Source organism: Anoplolepis gracilipes, chromosome 7, assembly GCF_047496725.1.
Source record: "Anoplolepis gracilipes chromosome 7, ASM4749672v1, whole genome shotgun sequence".
NCBI classification, from domain to species: Eukaryota; Metazoa; Arthropoda; class Insecta; order Hymenoptera; family Formicidae; genus Anoplolepis; species Anoplolepis gracilipes.
The window spans coordinates 10,431,881-10,458,662 of NC_132976.1; the positions used below are offsets into that span (position 1 = coordinate 10,431,881).

The 26,782-nt window shown below is 36.5% G+C and overlaps 1 protein-coding gene across 17 annotated transcripts in view; it reads left to right on the forward strand.

The window, feature by feature from the left end:
* Positions 1 to 26,782, forward strand: part of LOC140667951 (bromodomain adjacent to zinc finger domain protein 2B) — a 157,675-nt gene that overhangs the window by 32,188 nt on the left and 98,705 nt on the right. For all 17 annotated transcript variants that reach the window (XM_072896376.1, XM_072896383.1, XM_072896379.1 and 14 more), the window contains exon 2: positions 22,796 to 22,887. The gene's annotated coding sequence lies outside the window, so the exon portion shown is untranslated. The remainder of the gene's footprint in view (positions 1 to 22,795; positions 22,888 to 26,782) is intronic.

The following is a 26,782-nucleotide window of genomic DNA, read 5'->3' on the forward strand; positions in this document are numbered from 1 at the left end:
TCCATTTTACATAGTTTTTTGAGAGAAAAATTTTTCCAATTATTTTATTTAAATCATCACGTAGCGCATATAAACTGTGGGATTTTTATAACATCAAATATATTAGTTTCTTGTATTGATTATATTTTATACTATTAATTATACTTTGTAACATTTTAACAGATCGAAACTGATGAACTATTTCAAACGTCATTATATCTTTCAATTTGCGCGTAATTAATGTTGCTTATATAATAATTCGCACGTTTACAATTAACTATTCTTTTTGTTCATTTACTAACTGTATAAACTTATCTTTTTTTCTTCAAAAAATGCATAAAAATATGTCGCGATGCGAAATACGCATAATTATTTGGATAAAACAAAGTCGGCCATAGTTGCGTGTTTAAATTCGGGAGACAATCTGTGTTCACATTCGCAGCTTCTTGTCGCAGTCCGGCGCAGATTCGTAACTTTTGGACCACCCCGGTACGAATTCCACAATTCGTTTTATCCCCGTTTCCTTCTCCATCTCTCTCTCTCTTTTACGGAGACACTTATCGCGTTCGTGCCGGTATGACCTAAGTTAGGTATGCGTAGCATGCTGGTGAGAGAGAACGACTGCATCATCGTCTCTCCTTCACCTCTTCCTTCTCCTTCCTTGCCTGCATCCCTTCTCTCTCTCTCTTCCCTCTCCCCTACAATTCTTCTTTCTACATCGCGTGCTTGTCGTTGTCGCTGCTTCTGCACCCGCTGTGACTTTATACTTCACATATACATATACACAGGGACATAGACACGTGCGAATATACCGTGCTCGACCGCATTCGAAGTCATACACTCGACGTATACACACGCGCGTGCACATATGCACACAAGCGTGAGCGTGCGTACTAATAGACGCGCACGGATGCGCGATAGTAAACGCACACGCTTTGGCGAGAGATAACCGTCAAGTAAACGCGCGCGTACGTATGTGTTTGTGCGTCTGAATGTAATCCGTGAATACGGTTACGTACGCACCAAACGACTGCGGAGACACGGAGATGTGATTTCAGTCTGAGACTGTGTTGATTCTGTGAGTTAACACTATCCTTCTTTTAGATTTTTTTTCTATTCTTGCGTGATTTTATGCAAGCGTCGACATAATGGGCGAAGATGCAATTATGTTACATTAGAACACGAAGCATGCTTGGCCGATGATGAGAATTTGCGCTGTATAATTTGATCTGCCAGATATTCTCTTAATAGAACGAAACGTACAATATTGGTATATTTTTCATTAATGTATGCTTTCTATCTTTTTTATTGCACAATATGGTATTTAACTATCTGTTTGAAAATTTTGAAGGACTACTGTAACGAAACCTATAACGAAATGACTTTTTCTCTCAAAATAAAATATATGATTTTTTTTTTTTTTTTTTTTTTTTTTTTTTTATTTTTATGCATATTACGAAGAATGACTTTATCCGAAAACACATAAAGTCATGTTTACGTTAAAAACATTTATTCATTATACACAGTGCACTTACACAGTCGTATATGTATATTTTAAGGGCATTGACAAAATATCTTGATATACCGTACGCGGTGTATAAATTTGGAATGATTATAGGAAATATATGAATAATATAAAAGAGTTTTTATATATTATAGTATCTGTCATTTTAGGACGGGAGCTTGTTTTGCATATAAGTAAAGAAAAATTTCATATATAATATTAAAGTCGTTCAAGCAAAAACATATATTATAACATCATTGTCCGCGATACATATATAATATTATAAATTTATTGTATTGTAAATGATAAAATAATGTATTTTTTACTTTGATTTATTCTCTCTTATTATATCATTATCTCTCGCCTTAATCGAATGATCAAGTGCTATAAGTGGACAACCCACAATTTCTAATATTTAATTTAAACAAAAATATTTGGTTTGTTGAATAAAAAAAAATTTATTTTGCTAATAATAATTTATATATTAGAAAATGTGAATTAAATTAAACACTCTGTGCCCGCGTACTCATTCGATTGTCGCGGGTATTTACGAGTCAATTAACGCCGGTGTAAAAGTAACGTTCGCACATTCCCCGAGGAACATTACGTTGGCTGGCTCTCACCATACTTCTCTAAATTACTCTAGAAAGTTATCTTCCATCTCTTCGCGCATCATTGCGTGCGTGTACTATCGACTTCCACCTCGATCGTTAATCGCGGAGTTTCGATTTTTAAGAAGCACGTTGAGAAAGAGTGAGAAATTGTTCGAGGGAGTTTCTGAGAGAAAAATAACTATAATATATAACACGGAGGACGAAATCGACCTTAGCCAAGGTGATTGAAGATCGATGGAGTCCTCGATGATAACTCTCATGTGGGACAGAGATTAATGGAAATTCGTGAGCTGCCTCGCGTATTTTCCTCGTTGAATAGACATCATGGATGTTATTTGTTCAGTTGCCAGGAATGATTTTCGAGCGATGTATGCAATATTAAGGGCAGACACCGAAGATCTTTTAATAAATGCGCGCTCATCGTCTACCTACTTGTAGAGAGCGGGGCAATAGCGCAAGTATATTAATATATAGATCTAAATACAGAAATAAAAGGCCAAAAACATATCTTAAAATTGTTCACTTGACCTAATATCAGAGTAACTCTTTTACTTCACACTTTTAATATTTATTTGCCAAATTTTGATGATAATTAAATATAAAAATGTAAGCACACTTTTATTATTTAAATGTTTCTATAGAAAAAGATGAGATTTAGTTATACATTTACCTCAACTAAATCTCATCCATCTATCTATTCTATAGAAAAAACTGAGATTTATTTGTACGTTTTGAGATAAATGTGTAACTAAATCTCATCTTTTTCTATAGAAACATTTAAATATTACGAAATAATGTTAAAGAGTCACTGTATCGATACATTCAACGCTTGAGGGAGGGGGAGAGGATACTACAATGTATCTCAAGCCCCAACGACATTACGAGGATCATGCATTGTCATCGCCACGTACCGGGGTATGCATTCGACCATGTCTCGTTTCTTGCGGCATCGTATCGCTCGTAACGCGCCGCTAGCAACACGCCTACCATGAGAGAGAGCGTAGTTCTTGTCCGAAGCCTGGATATGTACCGTCGACTTCGGCGTCACTTATCACGCACCGGTTTACAATTCACATCATCGCGAGAAATACCTCCGCGAGATATTACCGGAGATATCGCGCGGTAAATCCCGAATGTGTATAGATGCGTATTCATCAGCAAACAACCAACGACGAGACACTAGTTATTCCGGCTAGCGCTTCAGATAACCGGATTTAGCGTGACAACGATAGATGTACATTTAAAGAAATCTATAGAAATTGTTGAAAAATATGAAAAAGTGGAAATAGATATCACATACTTTGAACAGTTATTTTAAAATATTTTCTAGCTCTACGTAAAAAAAATATATTCGTTTTTTTTTTTTTTTTTTTTAAATCATATGTCTTTAAGAATCTCAAATCGCATACACATATTTTTGCACGATTCAAATGGATTAATGTATTTTCCTTTTGGAATTTTTATTAAAATTAAATATCTTTTTATAAACAAGATGCGCGACAAATATAGAAAAAATAACACGAAGCACGATGGACTTTGTTTAAATGTGAGCCATTATCAGCGAAAAGGTTTTGCAAAGATATGGGAATACTCGATCGACAATTAAAGTTGGAGAATTGCTAATAAGGGAAAAATTCGATTATATGAATAAAACATTTCGTTGCGTAAAGAGCGTCGTTAACAAACGAGTTGTAAGCTGACTAATTGTAATCGATAGTAACTGACGGCGAATATCTTGTGATACATATATTTGGAGCTACTACACGTTTTGCTTTATACGAGGCAACAAAAATGTATGGAAATTTTTCGGTGCGCACGAAGGGTTAAAGAGTCACGACGTGAACGACCGCTCTCGTACCCGCGAGCAGGCGCGATTATCGAAGAATTTCCACGCGCAATACGTGTACGGCGTGTGTGCGTTCCGAACCACATGGACGATAAATCCTTTCTCTCTCTCTCCCTCTCTCTCTATCGATGCTCCTCGGGAAAAGGGCTGCATCGGACGGTCCCTCTCGGGCGGCTTCCTGGTGCTAATTTAATACTTTGTTGCCGAGCGGCACGAAATACGAGGTATTCCTTCCAACTTTACCACGTATCTGTTCTTACCTGCGCGGGTTAACCCGAACGTCCAGGGTTAATTATACCGCCGCAGGAGCGAGGGAGGGAGGGAGGGAGGGAGGGAGGGAAGAAAAGAAAGAGAAAGAAGGGAAAGGAGGGTAAATATTTCATCCCACACTCATGGGAGCGTATCGGCAGTTTACGAATCGTGTGCCCGATTCATTGTGAACGTTGCTTTAAACTCTTCGCTTTAGCGAAGGGCAACGTGATTCACGATCGCCAGCGATGATTCACGGCCCCGCGACGCTGTGACGTTTCCTCGTTCGACGCGCAGAGACGCGACGCAGGAGAAAATGTCGTCGCGCTCGTATCGATTTCCCCCAAAATCTCGCTGAGTAATAACGCTCCTTAATGCGGTATTCTTCACCCGGTTTATTTCTTGTTGCCGGTTAGGTGTTTTGCGAATACTTTTTCATTTATTAAATTTTCTTCTCTTTTTTACTCGATAATCAGCTGTTTTTCTATGATTTATTTTAGTGAAAGTAGAATTTAATTATATTACGTATAGTAAATAAATACATATTTATGTGCTATGTAACAAATTAATTTTTAAATTAAATAATAAAATAATATATAATTATATATAATACAATAATTATTTTAATTGTACATGATATATAATAGATCATAAATTAATTAGCAATATTAATAAAATAATATTTTATTTGCAATAATTTTCATATTTATCATTTATAATTATTTTATTATATGAGAAAAGGTTTGAAAAGCAACAGTTTAGCGGCTTCAAATTATTTTCGCCTTGAAAGTGCGGCGAGATCGTTTAAGGACTTTAAAGGCTTAGTGGTGACAAGCACCAAAGTGGTTCGCTTGAGTTTCAAATGAGTACTCTGGCTTCATTATTCGATATATAGTTTGTCTTTGTTTGCTTTCTACTTTGCACGATTTTTTGCTTTTTATTTTTTAACGATACGAAAAAGCTCTTTGTAAAATATTACATATAAAAAGTTTATTGTAATATGTATACATATGCGTCTATATTATGTTAAATTCTTTTAACCTTAGATATCTCTTTAGTCTAAAATTAATGATAAATGACGATAACTGACATTGAAATTCTTGCCATAACTAACAAATGTCCTAATCTTACGACTTTGGACACATTTCGAGTTTATTATAACCATTACCATATTTCTTTTCGTGAAAGATTAATTTGAGCATGTAACTGTCACGCACATTTTTTTTTTTTTTTTTTTAAACATGGTCAATACTCGTGCAATGTAGACGTTTGTCACATTCTGCGCATGAAATCTCGCTATTTCTCTCTCGCACTGCCGCGTAGCTATCACTTGCATTTTCCTCGAGCGAGCATTTCCTATTTTTATCGCGGTAGAGACACGTTGTATATATCGAGGACGAGAGACACGCGCTTCGCGGAGCGACTTTGTTTTATCGATACTTCGAGGAAGGCGCGAGCTACTTAGTTCGCAGTAAGTTCGCGCGCGATTTTATATGGAGGCGACGATAAAATCGTCGGCGGAAACTCTGGATATTGATGCATAATTCATTTCCACGATCGCGTGGAAAGTTTGTGGGGAAAGCATTCGCGGAGTCGTCTTAGAGGCGAGCTGCATTTTTTCATGTCCTTGTGTTGCTAAAGATGAATTGCACTGGCTAATTTCACTGTAATAAATTAGTTGTTACTGCATAAATTATAATTTACTTGCAATATGAAGAAAAATTGTTTATGCAGTACTTAACATTATTTATTGACTCTATTAAAAAGTACTGCTATTATAATTTTGATTAACCTTATATAATATAGCAAATAAGACGATAGTAAAAATGGATTTTTTTGGAGAAGAATATAACTGGCAAAACATGTGTAATTAGAGAAAAGTTTTGTATATATATATTTTTATAATGTTTATCATATGTTATATATAAAATTAAAAGAAGAGAAATTTTACAACAAATAAATCTCGAAAAATAAAAAAAAAACGAGAGAATGAAGGATTATCTTGCACACGTTGGCTATAATGATGACATACACTTTTTTTTTACTTTTATATAAATTATTATTATAATCGTAGCATTAAAGAGAAAAGTGGTAATTCAATGAATCACGAATTGATATTAACGCTATCTATTTTAATTGCAAATTTTAACTTGCACAGGCATATCATTCAGCGACCGATTCTGTCCGAAGAATTTATATTAATCAATAGCCGCCAGGACGATTAATCTCTGATTATTCCATTAAGTGAAATCCGATAGCGACTAAAATGGACACCGTCCGTTGAACGTTCACTTTGCCTCGTTACATATGCGTGGAATAAAGATAGACACGCGTGAGATCGAATAATCGATATGGGTGCACAAATTTTTAACGTCGCTCTTAGATATTTCGGCCAAAAACCGCTCTTGTGGCAATATTGTCATTGATAATCAAAGAGCCATCATTAATTGCGATGTATTGTTCTTCTCATAAAACTTGAAGAATTTATTTGTGAGGTGCAGTTTTTGAGGTACGCTTTTTGTATCCAACTATCAAAATATTGCTCCCTCGTGGAAAACGACTGAAAGACAAATATCTCTCTATGCAACTGCCTATATTTCATAGACACATATGTAGCTACATATCAAATTATACGCTCGCGCGTGTATAATGTGAGCCTTCTTAATTTCATCTTCTCGCCTCTATCGCGCTTTAATTCCAGCTCGAGGTACATTACGCTACAATGTAACTTGGGGTAATAACGCGTAATTCGATATTAAGATATAATTTCTCGCCGTAATAATTGGTGCATATAAATATTAATGAGCTTAGAAGCCGCGATTCAGCGATAATGCCGGAGTAAAGGTACATGCGAAAAGAAAAGGAACGAGATGAGGGAGAAAGCTGTGTATATATTCGTTGTATAGAGCCGACATTGTCGATTTAACACAGAGGTCCTGCGTGCACCTGCGAGAGGAGGCTGTCCGTCGAGAGCCTGATTGGCATGCAGGCAGGTCCGATTACACGCAAGGAAAAAAAAAGTTATCTTGCCGGTAAATTCATGCGAGTTACGGTGTTTTCGCACTGACTCTCACGATTGCCCCGTCCTAGCTGTTATATTTATCATAATTACAGTACATTGCGTCAATTCGCTAAACGCTACGTTGCGAAACGAGCATATTTATTATCTTAGAAATTAGGCGAGTATATGTATACGTTAAAAACATTGATTACAGCTTGTTAAGTATGTAAATTTCTGGAGACTCGATATTTTTTCCTCTCCACTGCACAGATACGCTTCGACGCGCATATTAAAGTAACAAAAGGTATACATGGAATAATTAAGATGTAACATTGCTCCAAAAGACATAACGATATAATAACATTTACAACGTGCATACAATTCCTAATATAAGTCAGTTCTCTTTATTAGGAAAAAAAAAACCCTACATTAAATTGGAAAAGTTATCTCAAAACTTGTTGAATCAACAACAACAACAACAACAACAACAGTCGTAAGCGCTTTTTGTCTTTTTACTGAAAAATTTGTATCAGCAATCGTACTAGCAGATTGCAACATGATACGACCGGTAACGACATCAGCAGCATCCTGATGCGCACACTCGCGCGAGTAGCGTGTGTCTAGCGCTCGTTACAATTTAATGATAATTTTTCAGGTCGATTTAATTGTCGAAACAAAGGTTAATGGAATCTTGATGCAAAGTCCGGGGTTATATACGACATCTCGCGCCAGGTTGGTGTGGAAGCCGTGGCAGCGGCAACGAAATTACATTAAATAAGCGGGGCGGAGTGACGGCGGCGGCGGCGACGCTAACGTGCGCGCGCGCGCGCGCGCGGCCGGCTTGGCTCCCAGTAATTTCGCTCGAAACTGGCGAGAGTTCCTGGCTGCCGTATCTCGTTCGGGAGCCATTTTCGCGTTGCTTCGTTTCGTCATCTCTTTGGCATCGCCTTTGGCGTCTCTCGTTTCCCCTTCCCTTCGCCTCCGCCCGATTCCCTCTTCGTCGACCGCGCGCGCGAACCCGTCCTTTGTCCGTCTTTCTCGCCGAGCGAACTGCAGGTGTCTGCGGATCTCGCTCCGTCTCTCTTTCTGCTATCTCTCTTTCCTACTCGCTCCCGAGGTCCCGCTTTGCGCGCGCTCCCGCTGAGAGCGGCACGACGAGAATGACGCCCGGAGGGCGGCGGGAGACGATGGGAGGGAGAGGGGCGGAAGCTGCTCCGGGCAAAAACGTAAGCGCGCGGAGCGGTGACAACGACGATGACGACGACGATGGTGTCGTTGCTCGTGGACTCGAGAACGCTACGATACGAGTCGACTTATTCGCTCTTGCGTTGCTTCTTCTCCGCACGTCGCTCTCCGCCCGGAATCGTTTGCAAGGCGACGCGATGAAACGCGCCGAGCGTTTATTCGTGCTCGCGAACGTGTCGCGAGAAATCGCACCGCTGTTCTCATTGTGAACGCTAAGCCGTAAGAAAACTTGCGATGCGACAGGAAGAAAAATATCGTCACACATTTCAGATACTTCGTTGCATTAAGTTGAGATAACGTACGAAAAATATTTATACTTTTAAATATGACAATGGAATATTTATTTAGGAAGCGGTAAAAATTGATTAAATTTATTACCATATCGTTATACTCGTACATATACTCTGATTTAGATTTGTAAAAAATTGTCAATTATTGTCTATATTTGAAAATTCTATTTTAAATAGTAATTTTCTGTTATTTTTATTTCAAATTTCAATATTTATATCACACACACACACACTTTCGCATTTTTTAATTAATAACAAATAATATTTATATATCAAATACATAGTTTAGAAAAATATAATAAATATACATACAGAAAGCATTTGTCACAAATCACCGAAATGTTATATTTATTATAAGTAAAGAATAAAAGAGGACTTTAAACGAATAATTATTTCGTAGAAATGGACAATGAGCATTCGTCATATCGTCACAATATTATCAAACCACCTATTTGATAACGCTTTCGTGCTTATAAAAGTACAGTGACAGTGGCCGAGCGATGATAGCACGTGGATCCTACGAGGTTTATTATTTATCGTGACTATCATTAGCACGAAGCACGACGTTACTACAGGAAGGTTAAACTCGACACGCTGACCTCTCGCGTGCTATAATAGTGCATGTGCATCTGCCAACCATGTGCGTATGTTAGAACGCGTATATATACGATGTCCCTTTAATTCTTGATTTGGTCGCTGATTTGACAAGCGCAGTTATTTAATATAATTTAATAGTTAATTAATTATGCTTTTCTTCAAACAAAATTAAATTGAATCGATTAAACCGAAATATGATAATCCATAAAACATTTTGACTTTATATTTTTGAGGGAAATCAACATCATTATTGCTGCCATGTTTTAACATTGATTTAGCGAATTGCAACATGAATATTTGACAATCGTTGAAAGCTTAACTAAAACATGTTTGGTTTAATTCGTAATACATTTGTTTTTCAAGTCAGTATTAATACGACGCCGTCGCGACATAATTCATATTTTAGAAGCTATAATGCGTTTCGAAGCGTGCGCAAAGTATACGTACGCATTTTCGATCGCGGCATGAAAACATAAATCCACATAATCGATAAATAAGTGAAACATGTCGACTGCACATGTTAACGCGCTGAATAAATAATAGGATAATTCAGTCTGGCGTATACGTAGTCATGAAATACCGAAGCTATCGGAATTGTCAGGGCGCCACCGTAGAATGGAAATATATAAGCGAGTATAGGCCGTAAAATGCAGCGAATTTTTTAAAAAGAATTATATAGGTACGATACGCATGGTGGAGCTATTTTTCGAAATGTGCCGACACGCCATAAACTTTGCATGACTTTTCTCTTACGCATAAAACTTTTCACAAATATATTAAATCAATTATAATCAAATTGATTTTTTAAACTATGATATTTTAAATATTATCAATTTTTTTTTTTAAATATATTATACAAAAATCCTTTTTTTTTTTTTCTTATTCCATTATCCGGAATAAGGAAATCTTGTCCGAATTTTTCATTATCAGTAATTTAAAAATTATGCTGAGTGAGGCATTTAAATAGATTGAAAAAACGTATTATCTATTCTTTTTAAATCGATTTTCCATGCTTTGCAGAATTCTTGTGTACATACAGAGTTCTTCTGACAATGAGATGCATCATATAGACAGCAAATTGCTAAGTGGGTTTCCTTCGTGAAACGAATTATAGTCCCTGGATAATTAGATCGGTAATTGTATCGTAACGACAATCTGCGCGTATATGTCGTCGTCTCTCGCGATTATTTTAAAACACAGATAATAATTCCGGGATCTCTTTAATAATCTGTGCAATCTCTTTCCTCCGCTACATCTCTAATTGCCTCGTCGTATCCTGTGTGTAACGGATCGAGTTTTACGTTTCCGATGGAGTTCCGTTTACCCCCTCAATCCCGCGCAAGACGTGATTAATAGTGCATTGCGATAGTGCGCGATATTCTTTCGATTCTCCATCGAAATCGCGGTGCGGTATTTTGTCCGACATGATATACACGATAAATGATATGCCTGAAGCTTTCCAATGGATTTATTTACACGATTTTGCAAGATTGTAAATATATATGCAAATGGATATAGTTAATCCAAAAATAAATTTATTTTTGCGTAAAAGAATAATAATAATTTACATTTCTCTTTTAACAATAACAGGCTGTACGATTTACAAGCGAAACGCGAATCACGAAATGTATAACGTTTGCATTGATCCATCCAGGGATTTTGTAAAACGTCAAGAACGATATTTTTTTTTTTTTTTTTTTTTTTACGATTTTTGTATCATGTCTTCTATACTTGATATGTGTAATTAACATATTATATTCTTATTATCTGATGCATCAGTACTATTAAAATAATAATACGTTAAACAAACAATCCAACGGATCAGAATACGTCGAGCGGAATGCAATTGTTGACGTCAAAGCCGATTTTTCACGTATTCTATCTCCAACTGTGCTTGCACAAAGCCGAGTTTATTTCCCAGGTTTTATCTTTGTAACGTGTGATCGATATCCTGACACATTCCGCCATTATGCAGCTGCCGAGCGTCGATTGGATGCGCCGTACATAATTTGCGACCTGAAACTCCATCCGCGCAATTCAGTTACGCGCTGCGTTTACGCGTGTAACGGGTGTCCCAATGACAATTCGTCATCGTTTCGTATTCGGAGTGTCATTCGGTTATTTGCAGCGCTTGCGCATCATTCAAACACCGAGAAGTTGACCGTAAAGAAAGAGAACGGCATTTGCAAGAAAATCTTTATTCGTGACGGCAGGCTGCTTCAACATCATTGTAATAATGCATCGTAAGAAATTCAGATGAATTTAACAGAGTTGTATATATACTCAACACGCGAGATAATAATTATGCTAATATATATAAATATATTCATTAGAGAAGCTGTCTCGAGATATATCAATAAAAAAAATGTTCTGGCTTATAAACTGGAAGAAATATTGAAAGTCTCTGCTAATGATATTTTTTGTATATATAATATTAATTTCCTGATTTACATTAATTTGTAATATTATGACACGTTAATTATATAATATCAAATGATTATGAAGTATCTTATTATACATAGTTTTTCTCTCTAGCCGCATATTTTCACGTCAGAGATATTGAAATTGTAACTGTACTTGGAATGATTAATGACATACTAAGAGATATTTCGTGAATTAACGACAGCTGTTCTTAACCGACGAATCATTTTTCTCGGTGATATTTGCCACCTGCAATACAGGCCTCATCCACCATGTCGCTGAACTCGTACGCACGTAACGGTTTTACATTTTACATCGACCCAAGTTTACTTTTGCATTTATCATCTGACTCAGCGATTGTCAGTACTTTGTTGCCGAGAACAGGGTTACTGATACAAAGACCGTGGAAACTTTATCACAGAAGTTAGATTATCTCTATTTACCACAAGTTGCTAATGAAAGGCGAAGAACACGATTTAAAGACGCATTTTGATATATGTACGCAAATAATTCTTTTAAGATATATATATTTTAGAACATTAAATTATATATATAACTATTAATTAGAAATTTAACTATATATATAACTATATATATATATATATATATTTTTTTTTTTAATTTATTTTAATTACACATAGTTATTTTTTTCATTAATTATTTTTTAAATTAGAAAATCTTATAATAATAAAAACTTCACGAGAAGAAAAAAATAAACAAAATTCACATTTATAAATGAAATATATAAATATATTTTGTTCAAAATTTATTTAAAATTTATTAAAATCATTTATTTAATAATTATTATAATGTTGATAATTATTGATAATTATTAATATTATAAAATATATTAATTATTGAATATATATGTTATGTAATTAATATTATTAATTATTATTACAATAATATTAAATACGCTTAATTTTTTCTGTAATCCTTTCTATAGTGAAAAAAAATCAGTAAATTAGAAAGTTATACATATAATTTTTATATACATATGTTATACATGTAATTAATAAACACTTGCAATTTATGAAAGCAATATTCTTGTATTCTCTAAGTATGCAAATTGATTAAAATATCTTAATGGATATTATAAGATTTCCTTGGTCACACACATTAAATAACCGACAATACACATCGTTTACGAAGTGCACGTGGCAAATCATTGAAAGGTGCAATCTATAGCAGCTTGTTTGATTATTTATGGCCACGCACTCCTCGGCATCACATTCTGACGCTTGTGTGAACGTTGGAAGGTGAAGGGTTACTGCGGGAACAACGGAGCAACACATACACGCGGCATTTCGAAGGTGTTGCTTTTAGCCGACAAAGCATTAATTTACAACAGTTGCCGTGATTGTATAATTCTGCAACTTTTCCTCTATAAAAGATTCACTCGTTGAATAACGGTCGAGATACTTATTAATTAGAAAACGTGTTTTTTTTTTTTTTTTTTTTCTTTTTTCGACCTAGTTTGTTGCAAGCGAAGCGTTCTAAGCGAGAACCAAAGGTAGAATCTACATATGAATATACATACATATGAATTTGACTCACTCCAATTGTTCCGATTCTCGATTAAATTCAAAAACTGCAGTTTTATTCTAATTTATAGCTGATTAGCAAATATATCTCGTTCCTTGAAAATTCTCAAATCTCATTTTATTTTGTCGGCCGTTAACTTGTGTTCAATTGGCGTAGAATTGCCGAGTTAAATAAATATGCTCGTCATTTATCGTATCTGTGCACGTGTCTAACGGGTGTCCCGATGGCAACTCGGCGCAATCGGCGCACCCACCGCCTCCCTACGGTAGGTCATTTGGTTATTTATGGCCCCGTACTCGCTACGGAGCAGAACGTAGAGGAGGGCTTGCTTGCTTGCTTGCTTGCTTGCGGCGAAGGAAGAGGGTGGCGTTTTCAGGGAGGTGACGGACTCTTTTACTCGTACGAGCGAAAGAGGGAGGACATGAGAGAAAAAGAGAAAGAAAGAGAGAGGGAGAAAGATACAGGGAAAGAAAGTGACAGACTAACGGCGGAGGGAACCGACCAAGCTTGTACGGCGCGTGTAGCGAAGTCTATAAAGGACTGCTTTATTGATCTCACAGTTCGAGCGCGCTAGGATACCGATATAGTCGCCGAGTAATACCGTAACAGTCGTCGAGTCTTTAGATAAAAAGGGGAAGGGCTCTTTCAACGTATTAACACTCGAACCTCGCATACGTGTGTATGCGTTGTGTATCGAGCTCGCATTTTTAACCGTCAAACAAATGTTGCCGCGAGGTTAATCGTGTTAATCGCAGTTAATCCTTTCTTTTGCACCATTATCGGCAAATAATATAAAAGAATGTAAATGATATTTAATTTTCTTCTCATAATCGTTTCAAGTGTAATTGCTTATATAATAATTTACTAATTATTAAGCTACTCTTATAATAATTTTATGTTTCTTCACTGCGCGTATTTAGTATAAATTATTTATATATTTATAACTTGCAAGCTTTTACTTTATAAAATATAATTGGTTTTATTTCGTTATATTTGTGCCATATATACAACTTAACGCTCATGAAGAGATGAGGTCACCTTTGATACGACGACAAACTCGTGCGCGCTTTGTCTCTCTTTTTTTTGTGTTGATTTCATTTTTCCTTCTTTTATCTATCTATCTAGTACAATAGGACACAACGGTGGGTTTATATTTCCATTTCGAACGCGGCTGTGCCTAAATCCGCATGTGTCTGCGAATGACATCGCGTATGTGTTTCAATCTTCCGACTCGTACGCAGGGTACGCACTTTGTAGCTCGGCGAGAATTTGCTTTCGGGTCAGTGAGCGAACGCGCAATCGAAATGTCAGGTGAGTAGCCGCCCTCCTGCGGTCAATAAGAGTTTCCTACACCGTGCCGAAGGTAGACGAACGGAGAGAGAAAGACGCGGAACCTTTGATCGAACGACTGATAAAATCGCCTCGAACGAACCGCTCCGCGAATTCTGTCTCGAGTAGAGCGTAGCTATACGCGAGATCGTTTCTGAATAACGGCGAGATAACGATATCTACCACGAAGAGTATGCACTCTAATCTCCAAGTTGCAGTTGACTTAGAAATTAAATCAGGGATATTAAACTCGTTTCAACTTAAAAATTTCGCTGTAAGATATATCTATCGTTCACCTGTTTATTAATACAATTTAAGAAAAAATATTAATATCATTTCTTTCAAGTTTTGATAAACTCTTAAAACCAGATCGAGAAAAGACTTTTGGAGCATTTTACAAGTTTATTTATTATGTAATATATTTCGATCTTATATGAACTTTTTAGATTAATTCTTAGGGGAGATTTTAAAAATATAATTAGAGTCCATATAATTAATTACACGTATGAGTAGTATAATCATATTTAAATAAGAGGCGAAACTCGACGATAAAGCGATTCTCGTGTCTCTCAAGATTATTGGTACGACAAAGTTGACGTTCGAGCGACTCGAGACAAGCCAGGGTCGCGGAATTCCAGTAATTTTTGCTTGATTACTCGAGATCCGCCATTAGAGACGCGCGACGGTGCGGCAAAAGGCGCGCTCGTAGTTAAGGCCGACCTTAACTGCGTCGTGGGACGATGCATGGTCGAGTGTCGCCGCCTCGGTGCACCTCGCACTCGTCATAATCTACGCGATCGGACTTTCTACAAGCCGACGTGTAATTTTTAGTCTCCAGATATTCGCATTGTGCCAGCCGTGAACAATCTTGCGCGAAAATTCCATATTTAACGAATATTGGAAAAGTTTCCGTAACTCGTTTGACAATATGTTGTAAATATTCGATGAGTTTTAAATCTACAACACAATCTATACATATATATATTGTAAATATACGAAAGAATAGCTTTCTAATGATATCTTTTGCTGATAAGGAAACAAATTTACATCCCAATTTCTTTTCCTCTTTTGCGTTACAATTGGTTTATTTAAATTTATTTGCTTCACTTACGATTATCTTATTATTTATATTTTCTGTAAATGTACATGGAATTATGCTTTATGAAATTTACCTTTGATTATCGAGGTGTCAATGCTACATTTTATTGCTACACTTTCTTACAATACCACACAGGTATTTTTAATATCTATCAACATTAAGAACAACATATTGATATCTTCTTACTGATAACATGTATTCCGGTGATATCTTGGGATTGCGAACTATTCAAAATAGAAATATTCGATTGACACAGATGTGGTATAATCGATATATATTAGCACTTTATTAAGTATCGAATACTTTTTTTTTAATACATAAAAAAGTCTGCATTTTCAAAATCAGCGATTCGATGAACATTACGATTGATTGCACGTGATGTTACGTATTGTTGAAATAATAAACCACGTGGGACATTATTTAGATTCGAAAAAAAGTAAATAAATGCTCATTTTTTTTATGTTCACGTAACTGTAACCAATGCAATTGTGTACTCGCTACTTAATATTATTTGTGAATGTATTATTTTTATAGCAGAATCAATATTTATAAAAAGATACGGTATAAGTAGTTAGATAAATTGCATTGAAATATGCTAATAAATTTTGCAAGCTTAGTGACGAGATAGCTACGGCAGTTTCGTGTATTTACATAAACGATCATTCATACGCGGAATAAAAGCATGAGATTGCATCGAAACGAATAATTAAAAATGTTTCAATGATATCTTTGTCATTCATGACAGAGCTTGGTAGCGCGATAATAAAGAGCGACCATTCGCTTATTTATTTCGTGTCATGGTCAAAGCCTCCGAGGGTCAAAGACATCAGGCTCGTCGAGTATCGCGCGTCGAACGATGAAATATGTTCTTCGAAACTTAATGACTGATGCTTTGAGCTGTCAGGGGACAAAATTGTTTGATTTCATTTTGATCAAAATTTCTCACAATAAAATGTTTTCGAAACGATTACATTCTGAAATCAATTCAACTTTATATTGTTTCGATAATTGTATACATATTTCTCTTAAAGTGTGCTTTGATAGATAAAATTCTGTTTATTTTATAGAAGCATAAAGAAACTAAACACACACATAAGTATAAATTAAGTTTTGAAATAAAATGACTATATTGCATAATTTATTCCTATCGTATAGCATTTACTGTTTTGTGCTATATATATTGTAATAAGAAAGAGAACTTTTGTTTTGTAACAACAAGTGATTAAAAATGAATTTTCTCGCATTTTTACATTCTGATAAACGAATGAAATATAAATAGTGTAACGCCATGAAAATTACAATTAATAGTAATATTCAATAATATGTAACATCACATGTAATCAAACATAATGTTTTAATGTTTTAAAATTTTTTTATACGAATTTCTCCTCTTTTAAATTCGAATTATTTAATGTCTATGACAATGACATTATTTTTGGGTTTAGTCTTTCGCTTTTAATGTTATTATTTATTTCTGTCTTCCTTTTTTGCACAGTTATAGTTAAAAACTTATTATGACACAAAAAAATATTGTTATTAATCATCACTTATTGTTAGTACAAAATAAAAAGTTCTCATTCTTATTTATATACAGTACAAAGTAGTAAATGGTATATGATAGAAATAAATTACGTAATATCTCGCATCTTCTCGTAAAGTCTCGTATCAATTTGTCGTATTACGAATACCTTATTGTCGCTATTATCATAATGCTTGCCTTCAATGTCACTGGAGCACAGGTCGATATTCGCAAGCGTACGAGAAACATAGCTTATACAGAAGAATATAGGCATTATACATTTTCGAAGCGAAATCGCGATACTGGGTATTGAACAACTTAGTTCACATAACTTTAGTCTTTAATTGGAATTGTGTTTTCACTTTCATTTTGTATCGACATTTTCACGATGTCGCTTTTCTTTCATCTACGATTATGTTACAATACGATTATATTACAATAATTTAAATGGCAAGTCAAGCTTGATTCTGATTCGAACAAACAATTTGGAACTGAAAGTTATGACGGAAATTATAACATTGTGTGCTTACATAATGATAAGTGAGAGTTTTTAATACATTTTTTAAATGTCAATAAAAAGTTTAGTTAAACAACGGCAGTTAAATTAATTGTTAAAGCATACGCAGAAATAATATAAAAATTGATTATCATTTGTTTACAACTCGAGAAAGAGAGATAACAATGTTTCCAATTAAGACTAGAAAAAATATTTCCAATTAATTTTTTTATTCATAAAATTGTAAAACGTACCGCGTGCGACCAAATAAATTGAACAGATGACAATTGATTTGATGTGAAGCTACATATATAAACGCAAATATACGCAGTAAACAAATATTGCATTTTATACCTGCAATTGCTATGTAAAAGAAAATAAAATTATTTTTTATTATTGTGTTTTTCGTGAAATACATAGATTAATTGTGCGCGAGTTAAGAAAAGTTTTAATTCACAAGAACAATTCAATGTATATGAATGAATAAAAAAATTTGATTTAATAATTTTAATGAATGATTCTGTATATAAAATATAAATGAATGAAAAGTTGCTAATTCTACTCATAAATAATTTATTGTATTATAAATAATTCATATTATGTGATATGTTGACAGCTCGATCTACTAAAGTACATATATTTTTATCCAATTTTTATGTGTTTCACTACTAGATAATAGTTGTTTTTTATCGTAAATATTATCGCGTATTAATGCATTATACTATCTTGATGATTTAGAATCGATGGTTTGTATTTATACATATATATGTATGCACAGAACTGACGTAATAGCGTATCTGTGTATATAATACATGTAAAAGTGACCATTATTATGAGTAAATAACGATCTGAACGTATACATAAAGCGTGTGCAAGCGATATATAAATGCTTTCGCTCTCTCTCTCTCTTTCTCTCTCTCTATCTATCTACACACACACACACACACACACACACATATATATATATATATATATATATATATATATATATATATATATCTCTATATCAATCGTATATAACCATATTCATTCATAAGGTATGCTACAGTAGCGACAGAAACGAAATGTCTCGTGGGTAATACGAATTCCAGGCATTATTTATCATTGTCCAGTTTTCATATTTTCGCAGCAATTTATGTCGCTTAACGCACGCGCCTTTCCGCATAAATAGTAATAATCGACATTCGCATAAGCGGATATTTGCGCCGATAACGCACCAAACACGCATAAAAATCTTGATATTGTTTATAAAATACGTAATAATTTATAGTTTAATATACGTAATTATAGCGTTAAATACGCACGACCTTTTTTTTTTTTTTTTAATGTCTTCAAAATAAATCTAAAAGAGTTGCTGTTACATTCAAAATATAATATGTCATATGCGTACTTTTTGCATATGACGTAATTACTATATGATAATGCATAATATTTTAAGAAAAAAATGGAGACTTGATAGTGACATAGATTCATGAATCCCGTTCTTTAATGCGCTCTCTGTTTGAATTAAATTAGCGATACATTTGAAAATATATCGAAACGCGTCGTTTCCTCTAAAGCCCTCGAGCTGCATGTCGGTCGTTGCATTACGAGACAAGTTCTTTGCATTCTTCGTCGCTTCGTCGAGTCCCAGACTCCCAAGCAATGGGATCTGCACTCGTGCTAATTATCCAGGTCCTCCATTAAAGCTCCAGCAGAACTTACTTCGGCGACGCATCGAGGATGGGTGAGGGGGAGGGGGGAGGGGGAGGGGGGCCTGCCAGGCCACCGCCTGTCCTTCCGGTGCAACAACCCGGAATACCTCCCAGCGCAGCAGAACTCGTCTTCAAACGACGTCCGCGTCTCGGGCGCGTCGCTACGTTACGAGCGCCACGTCCCCGCGTTCTCCTTCCCCTCCGCCCCTTCGCCTATCCGTGCTCACCCTCTATCCTCCGATATACCAATTCCGCTCAGTGCTTCGCGATGGAACGTGAACTCGCCTTCTCCTCTTTCTCCTCCCGCTTCACCTCTTCTCTGTGCCCAGCCTGTCTCGCGCATAGCGATTCAACGGAGAGAGGACCGGCTAGCGGTGCTATGGCGGAAGAAGGAGCGAGAGGGAGAACGGGAGAACCGGTGCGAGAAAGCAGATACGGAGCGCGGGACGGAGATGGATTGATACGTGGTACAGTAGAGAAAGATAGAAAGAGAAAGAGAGAGAGAGAGAGAGCGAGCGAGCGAGCGAGGGAAACAGCCGGAGGGACGTAGAACGTGAACCGATGCGGCTGTCGCGAGAGGACGAGGCGTTGTGAGGAAGGGAAGGGAAGGGAAGGGAAGGGAAGAGAAGAGAAGGGAGAGGAAGAGAGTGGTGAGGACCCGCTCTCCGAGTGTCAGGAACGAAACGAGGGACGAGGAAGAAGCCGGCTGCGGTATAGAGCGACGGAGAAAGAAGCGGGCGAATCGAGATAACGAGTGCAACGGAGAGAGAGAGAGAGAGAGAGAGAAGGAAGAGAGAAAGAGACAGCGATACGCAGAACCGGGGGACGTGGGTAGAGATAGAACTCGAAGAGTGGTAGCGCGTGCTCACAAACTCAAACCAGCGCCTCGTCGTCATTGCTGCCTCCTCCTCGCTACTCTCTATCTCTTTCTCTCTTTCTCTCTATACCATTCCTTCATCCCCTTGCCTCGTCTCCTATGCCCCAACCACCCATCCGCCCTTCGCTACGTCGCCCTCTGTGGTGTCCGCCTAACCAACCCCCCTCCCGTCCCCCTTCCACTCCCCCCCTCCTCATCGTTCGCCCTCGATGCTGCCTCTAGCGCCGCGCAATCCCCTGCTACCCCCTCCCCCCCTCTTCCCCCGCCTGTCCACCCACAGGCCCGCGAAACCGCTCGTTGCCGTACCACCGAGCCACCCCACGTACCGACTCCCCCATTACCCGGCCGTCTCCAATCCTCTCTCCCTTCGCCTGCCATCCCTCTGCCTGCCTGCCTGCCTGCCTGCCGACCGACCGACCGACCGACCGACTCCTCTTCGCTTTGCGCGACTCCGCTCTTGGTCTCTTCTTCTCTCTTCCGACTGCCGTCCCCGTTGCGGCCCTCGCTCCCGCTTCTCGCCTGCCCCCTTCCTTGTCCTGCCATTGCCTCGCGACGCCCGGCGTCACCCCCTTCGGGCAACCAGCACACCCGAAAGCCGTGGAACACGACAGGCAGCTCTGCGATTATCTTTTGTCCGATCGTATGTCGCGCGTGTATGCGTGCGAGGGGTTGAGGCGGGGTTGAGGGAGACAGAGAAAGGACGTGTGAGAGGACAGCAATTTAGAAGCAATATAATAGAACAAAATGGAATAGAAATTGTTCTCTCGGAAGGGTTTTACAAAAGAAAAATAATCAAACGTGCGGTTCTAACATAAGGATATTTCCTCGGTTTATCTCGTTTTAACATATGACACTAATTCGCTGAAAAAGCGAGATGAAAAGTAACGCGATAATGAATTAAAAAATTCAAATAAATTTCACGTCTATTTTTTAAATCTAGCGAGCAGAAGAAACGGCATTTTTCGAGATTTATTGATAGACGGCTTAGAGAATCCCCAATGATTAGCAATAATGATAATAGATAAATCGTCTCGACGATCTCTTTTTCATACACTGCTGCACCCTTCTCGACGATTATGAGTATCCCTCGGTCTCGACGATACAGGACGATACTTTGTGATGCGTACATCGGACGGCGAACTGGAATTTTACGCGTTTCTACGGGGAGGGGAGCGACAGGCGAGATGCGATATCGAGAGCGGTTTCCACAGAGGAAAGCGCGCGTAGATCTCGCCGATATTCACAGGGTGAAAGGGCCTCTGTATGTGTGCGCGTTCGGTCGCTTTGTGTGCCGCGTCCGTCTGTGCCATGTTCCCGAGAACGCCCTTCGGCTAGGGCGAGGTTCCCGCTTTGTAACGTCGGTGATTTCGAATCGATCGCTCTGCTCCTTATATTTTATAGGAAATTTTTCGGAAATAGCAACGGGAAGTGAATTGAGAGAGAGAGAGAGAGAGAGAGAGAAAAAGAGAGATTGTGAATGAGATACGAAAATTATTGCTTGAACGTGAAATCGTAGATTGGCTAAACAATTTTTATTGACACATGGCTTGGTTTGTTATGTGTTGCGTAAATCATGTTATCAATATTTCGATAAAACATTTTAATTTTGTTATGTATATGTGAGTATAGTAAATCAAGTTGCACGTTAATAAAAGTAAAGTTGCACGATGAGTTGTACAAGCTTCGTTTGTTATAACTAGAGCTTTTTCAAAATTCATATATAGTTATTTTATATAATAAAATTATAAAATAAAGCGTGTTTTCTTTTTTAGCAAGAATTTTCAACTCTGACTTTTTAAATATTTACTTGATAATTTGCATAATATGCAGATAAGCGTTATATATACGGTCGCGTGGTGTAGGTTACAAAATAATCGTATTCTCTTAACGCTACTAGCGCAAAAAAACCAACATAACTATACTTGTGAAATGTTCGAGAAATACAAAAGCAATTGCATCTCAGTTTTAGCAAATAATTATATGTATATAAATGTAGTGTATCTACACAGTTTACATCAGAAAATAAGATACGCTCGCGAATCGAATATTTCCACATTATTCACGCAAAAACGAAGATAAATGCGAGATTAAGTATTAGAAATAGATATTGTTTTCCGAGATTGCACATATTTAGATTTTTAAACTTTTCCTAATTTAATTCTGAAATTAAATATGCAAAAAGACTGATAGTGAGTGCGATGAAATTTTCAAATTCACGCAAACTATTAAATATCGAGTGACATTAAATTATTATTGTGAAAATTTCATATTTGGAAATAATCAATTTTAATTATGTGTGCGAACGGGGCATCATTCAATTTTTCCTTGGGGAAATGTTAACTGTGTGACTAGAATGACGCATATTTTGACTACGTAACAACCCGCATGTGTGTGATTGTATCATTTCATTGCTACTGCGATAATTATAACTATAACGATTACGCGGCATATTTGCCACTTCTTACCTTAGTTTCTTCTTTTTTTTTCCAGGTGAAGTTGAGTGACGCTTGAAAAATCAACGGTGCCATCGATCTTACTACATCATTCGGATATGACACGATGGGACTCGAGATAGAAAATAGGTATGTGCGAAAATAATTATATATCCTAAATTATTTACATAAAAGCGACTTATCAAAGTACGAGTTTGCAGACAGGAATGCGATATATGCGAACATAATTAAACGTTGCGATTGCCATTCAGTCTGTTTTCCGATAGAGGAAAAAGTAGAAGGATACAAATAAAACGTGATTCCTTCAACGGATAATTAAAATGACACGTAAAATGCGATTATTACCGTGTAAAGTAATCGTAATCCCACAGAAATATGATTCGTTTAAATAACGCGAGTTTTTAACAAACAACATAAATGATAAATAAAATAAAATTACCATCGTGTATACTTGCATCGTCAGATTACGTTACTTTATGTATGATATTTTTCTGTGCAAGGGCAGAGTTTGACCGTTTTAAAATCTTCATACCAATTTTTTTCGTGAGGTAGCTACGCGAGGCTTTTTATTATCCTCGTTCTTCTTTGCGTTTTATCCTGCACGTGGCAGACTAGATTCCGGAATTTTGTGGATTTGGGGAGAAGGGGAGGGTTATACGCGGCGGACACGTTATCGGCAGTGGCTTTCGAGCCGACGGTGTATTCAATCGAATCGGAACTGTATAGTTCCTATAGCGCTGTTTTATTCCGACAACGAGGGTAATTCGAAAGTAATGAAAATTGATAGCGTCTTTAGCATGTTTAATATTCACACACACATAAATACATACGTGACACGATATGACTTTATTTATATTAAATTTCTACAATCTCTCAAATGACATAAATCGGGAAAAATTTGAACAAAATGTTTTCGATTGCGTGCGGTGGAACTTCAAATTGAATAATTCAGTGATAATTGCTACCTTATCGTTTATTACATTTAATTAATTTTAACGAACAGAAATTATCGCGTCGGATTTTGATTATGATTATATTCCAGTTAATGGAAATCATTAAAATTTGCGATATACTATCGATTACTTATCCAAATGGAATTAAGTTTTGATCGCATTGCGAAAATGCCGAATCTTTTGGATTCACAATCAAGCAATATCCGGTAAAACTCGCTTGTGTTATCGATACAACGGGTTTTTGGACGATACCATGGATATTGAAGTATCGTTGTAGTGTTTTTTTTATGAAACAAGTGGTATTCGGCGTGACGTAAAAATTCACATCACAATGGTAGGTATAGGCAAATTTCATCTGACGCGCGTATCGAAAGTGTGATTCGTTCGATTCATGTGACAAACATTTGCTTGCAAACATTAGTATACAAATTAAATGTTATTGTTCACTATGAGAGAGACAGAGCTCGCTTAGCTTCATTAAAATAATTTAAATAGAATGTCTTGAAAACCACCCTACAATCTTTTAAGGCATCACTCTGTTAAGACATCAATAATCGAGTTATAATTATAAACGATTGACAAAAAAAAAAAAAAAAAAAGATTTTTCACAAACTTTGTGAACTTAAAAGATTAACACAATTACATTCTTCAGTTAATTATAGATGGGAAGTTTACTTTAATAAAATTTTAATTTAAGACTTATTTACAAAGATATATGATGGCAAAACTTGGAAGTTTGCAAGAAATGGTGATCTTCCTCATTTTTGTTGAGGAAAAAATGTCTCCAAAGTAGGCAAAGAATTCGCTCTTAAAAATTTGTACGGTGGTTTTAAGATACCCTATATGTATAATGTGATAAATTTAAAAACCTAAATTATTTATATTTTCTCTTGCCTTTCCGTATTTTCCAGATATTTTATTATTTTATAAATTTAAAATAAGAAAAAAACCGAATATAACACGATTAATTTTACAAGATATTTTAAAAAAGAAAATAGATTATAATTATAAAATTAAAAGTATTTTATTATTAAATTGATTTCATAATTATATGTAAATTGAAAATAACTCCTGTTACATATATACGATTATCTTGTAATTAGAAATATATATTCAGAAGAAAGAGATAATAGTAATTTACTTTAGATTCAAACGCAATATTATGCTTGTATAATCCACAAGATGCAATTGTATATTGTATATTGTGTATATATATCAATTTAAAAAAATTAAAATTTTCTCGTGAGATAGACAGAGTTTTATATTTGACATATGGTGGCTCAAATGTACCTGAAATGCACAGTAAAGTTTTTGACGAAAAAGCTATTTCTAAAAACTACGTGGTTGATAGAACATGTTTTCGCAAACAGACCGCTTCCGCGTATTTCTATATCTCGGTCATATGCATCAATGCGTGTGAGATGCAATTTGACCATTTCAAAAATAACTAACGTGGAGCATGTAATATTAAAACTTTGAATTTTTTTTATTCGTTTCCATCCGTAAATAGCATTGGTATACCCTAAAATAATACACGAAAACGCTCGAGTTTTAATTATTTGTTAGTAAAAACACTCATCGGATACATAAAGCATTGTTTAGACTCACGCAACTGTCAGTTGCTTATAATCTTCCTTTCGACCGTACAAATTTCTCGGAAATTAGTATTTTAATTATCTTATCGACTCTCTCTCTCTCTCTCCTCTATAAATTCGCAGTTTTCGATAATAAAATTAACGTGACTCTCTCTCTCTCTCTCGTCAAAGAGACACTTTGCACAGGCACACGGTGAACTTCGGGCGCGAATCGAATAAATCGTCGACGATGACGTCAACGGACAATTCCGTCTCTTACCGCATGCACGCATAGATACGTGGCTGTTGATTGCAGCGGCGCATGCACGGCACCTTGCGCGGCGGTGGCGGCCGTGCTATGAGAACTCGTCGTCGGAATGAGTCAACGCCGGCACGTTTCCTCGACGATGATCGAAGCCACCCACGTTTTCTACTCGTGCCCGGCAGTTTTCTTGCCGCGGCGCGGCGCAGCGCGGCGCGGTCAAATCGCATATTACAAAACGCGATATGTAGGCCGCGCCATTGCGTTGCGGTATCCACAAGGTAACGTCATTCCGCCTGGATGTGACTATTTGATGCAAATATTTTCTCACGTGGACGCGATGATCTCGCACATTTTCGTCGTTCAATCTCGACGCGTTCTAAGAATACCTCAAGTGCTGATACATGGAGATGTTGGAATCGTTGCGTCGAAGAATAGCGGGGCATAAGTCATTTTCTCATTTCGAGAAACTTATGGTGCGAGAGGAATTTATAATGCAAAAGCCAGAACTTTATTTTGTACGGTACGGTGTTTAACTTTTTGATCATCTGTAAAGAGAAAAATAAATACAAATCCAACTTTTATCAAAAGTTTGACTTATATTTATTTTTCTCTTATTTAACTTTTTGTGTCTTTAATTCTTTTTCTTTTTTTCCCCTTCCTCTTCCTCTCTTTTTCTCTCTCTCTCTCTCTCTCTTCTTCTTCTCGGTATCGAATTTGATTAATCCTCATTTGCATCATGTTTTCCTTTTGCTCAAACATTTCAGCAACATACACATTTTGTCTTTTTATAGTGTATGTTAAAGCAAATTTGCTGGGTTAGTGATGAAAACAAGAAAGATAAATTATGTTTTTTAATTTCTTTCTATTACTTTAGACATCGATATTGTCACGCATCAATGTAAAAAAAAAAAACTGATTCGAGAGATATTATTAATGCGTCGATACGAGCTATGCTTCGCTTATCTTATCCTTTACGATTACTTTAGGATCGATAGCTTTGTTCTTTCGACAATCATTCGAGACAATATCGCATAACAATGGCATGACACGCCATTAATTTAAGAGAACGATGAAATTCTTGCCGTTAGAAGGATCATGTCACACAGCGCGGGCGAGAATAGATATATCTCGATAATAGAACGATACAGCACACGCGCGTGCTTCGCTGCCGCTGGACACGTTTGATTTACAACCCGCGTTCTGCGTCGCGTTATTTATTCGGCATCTATGCA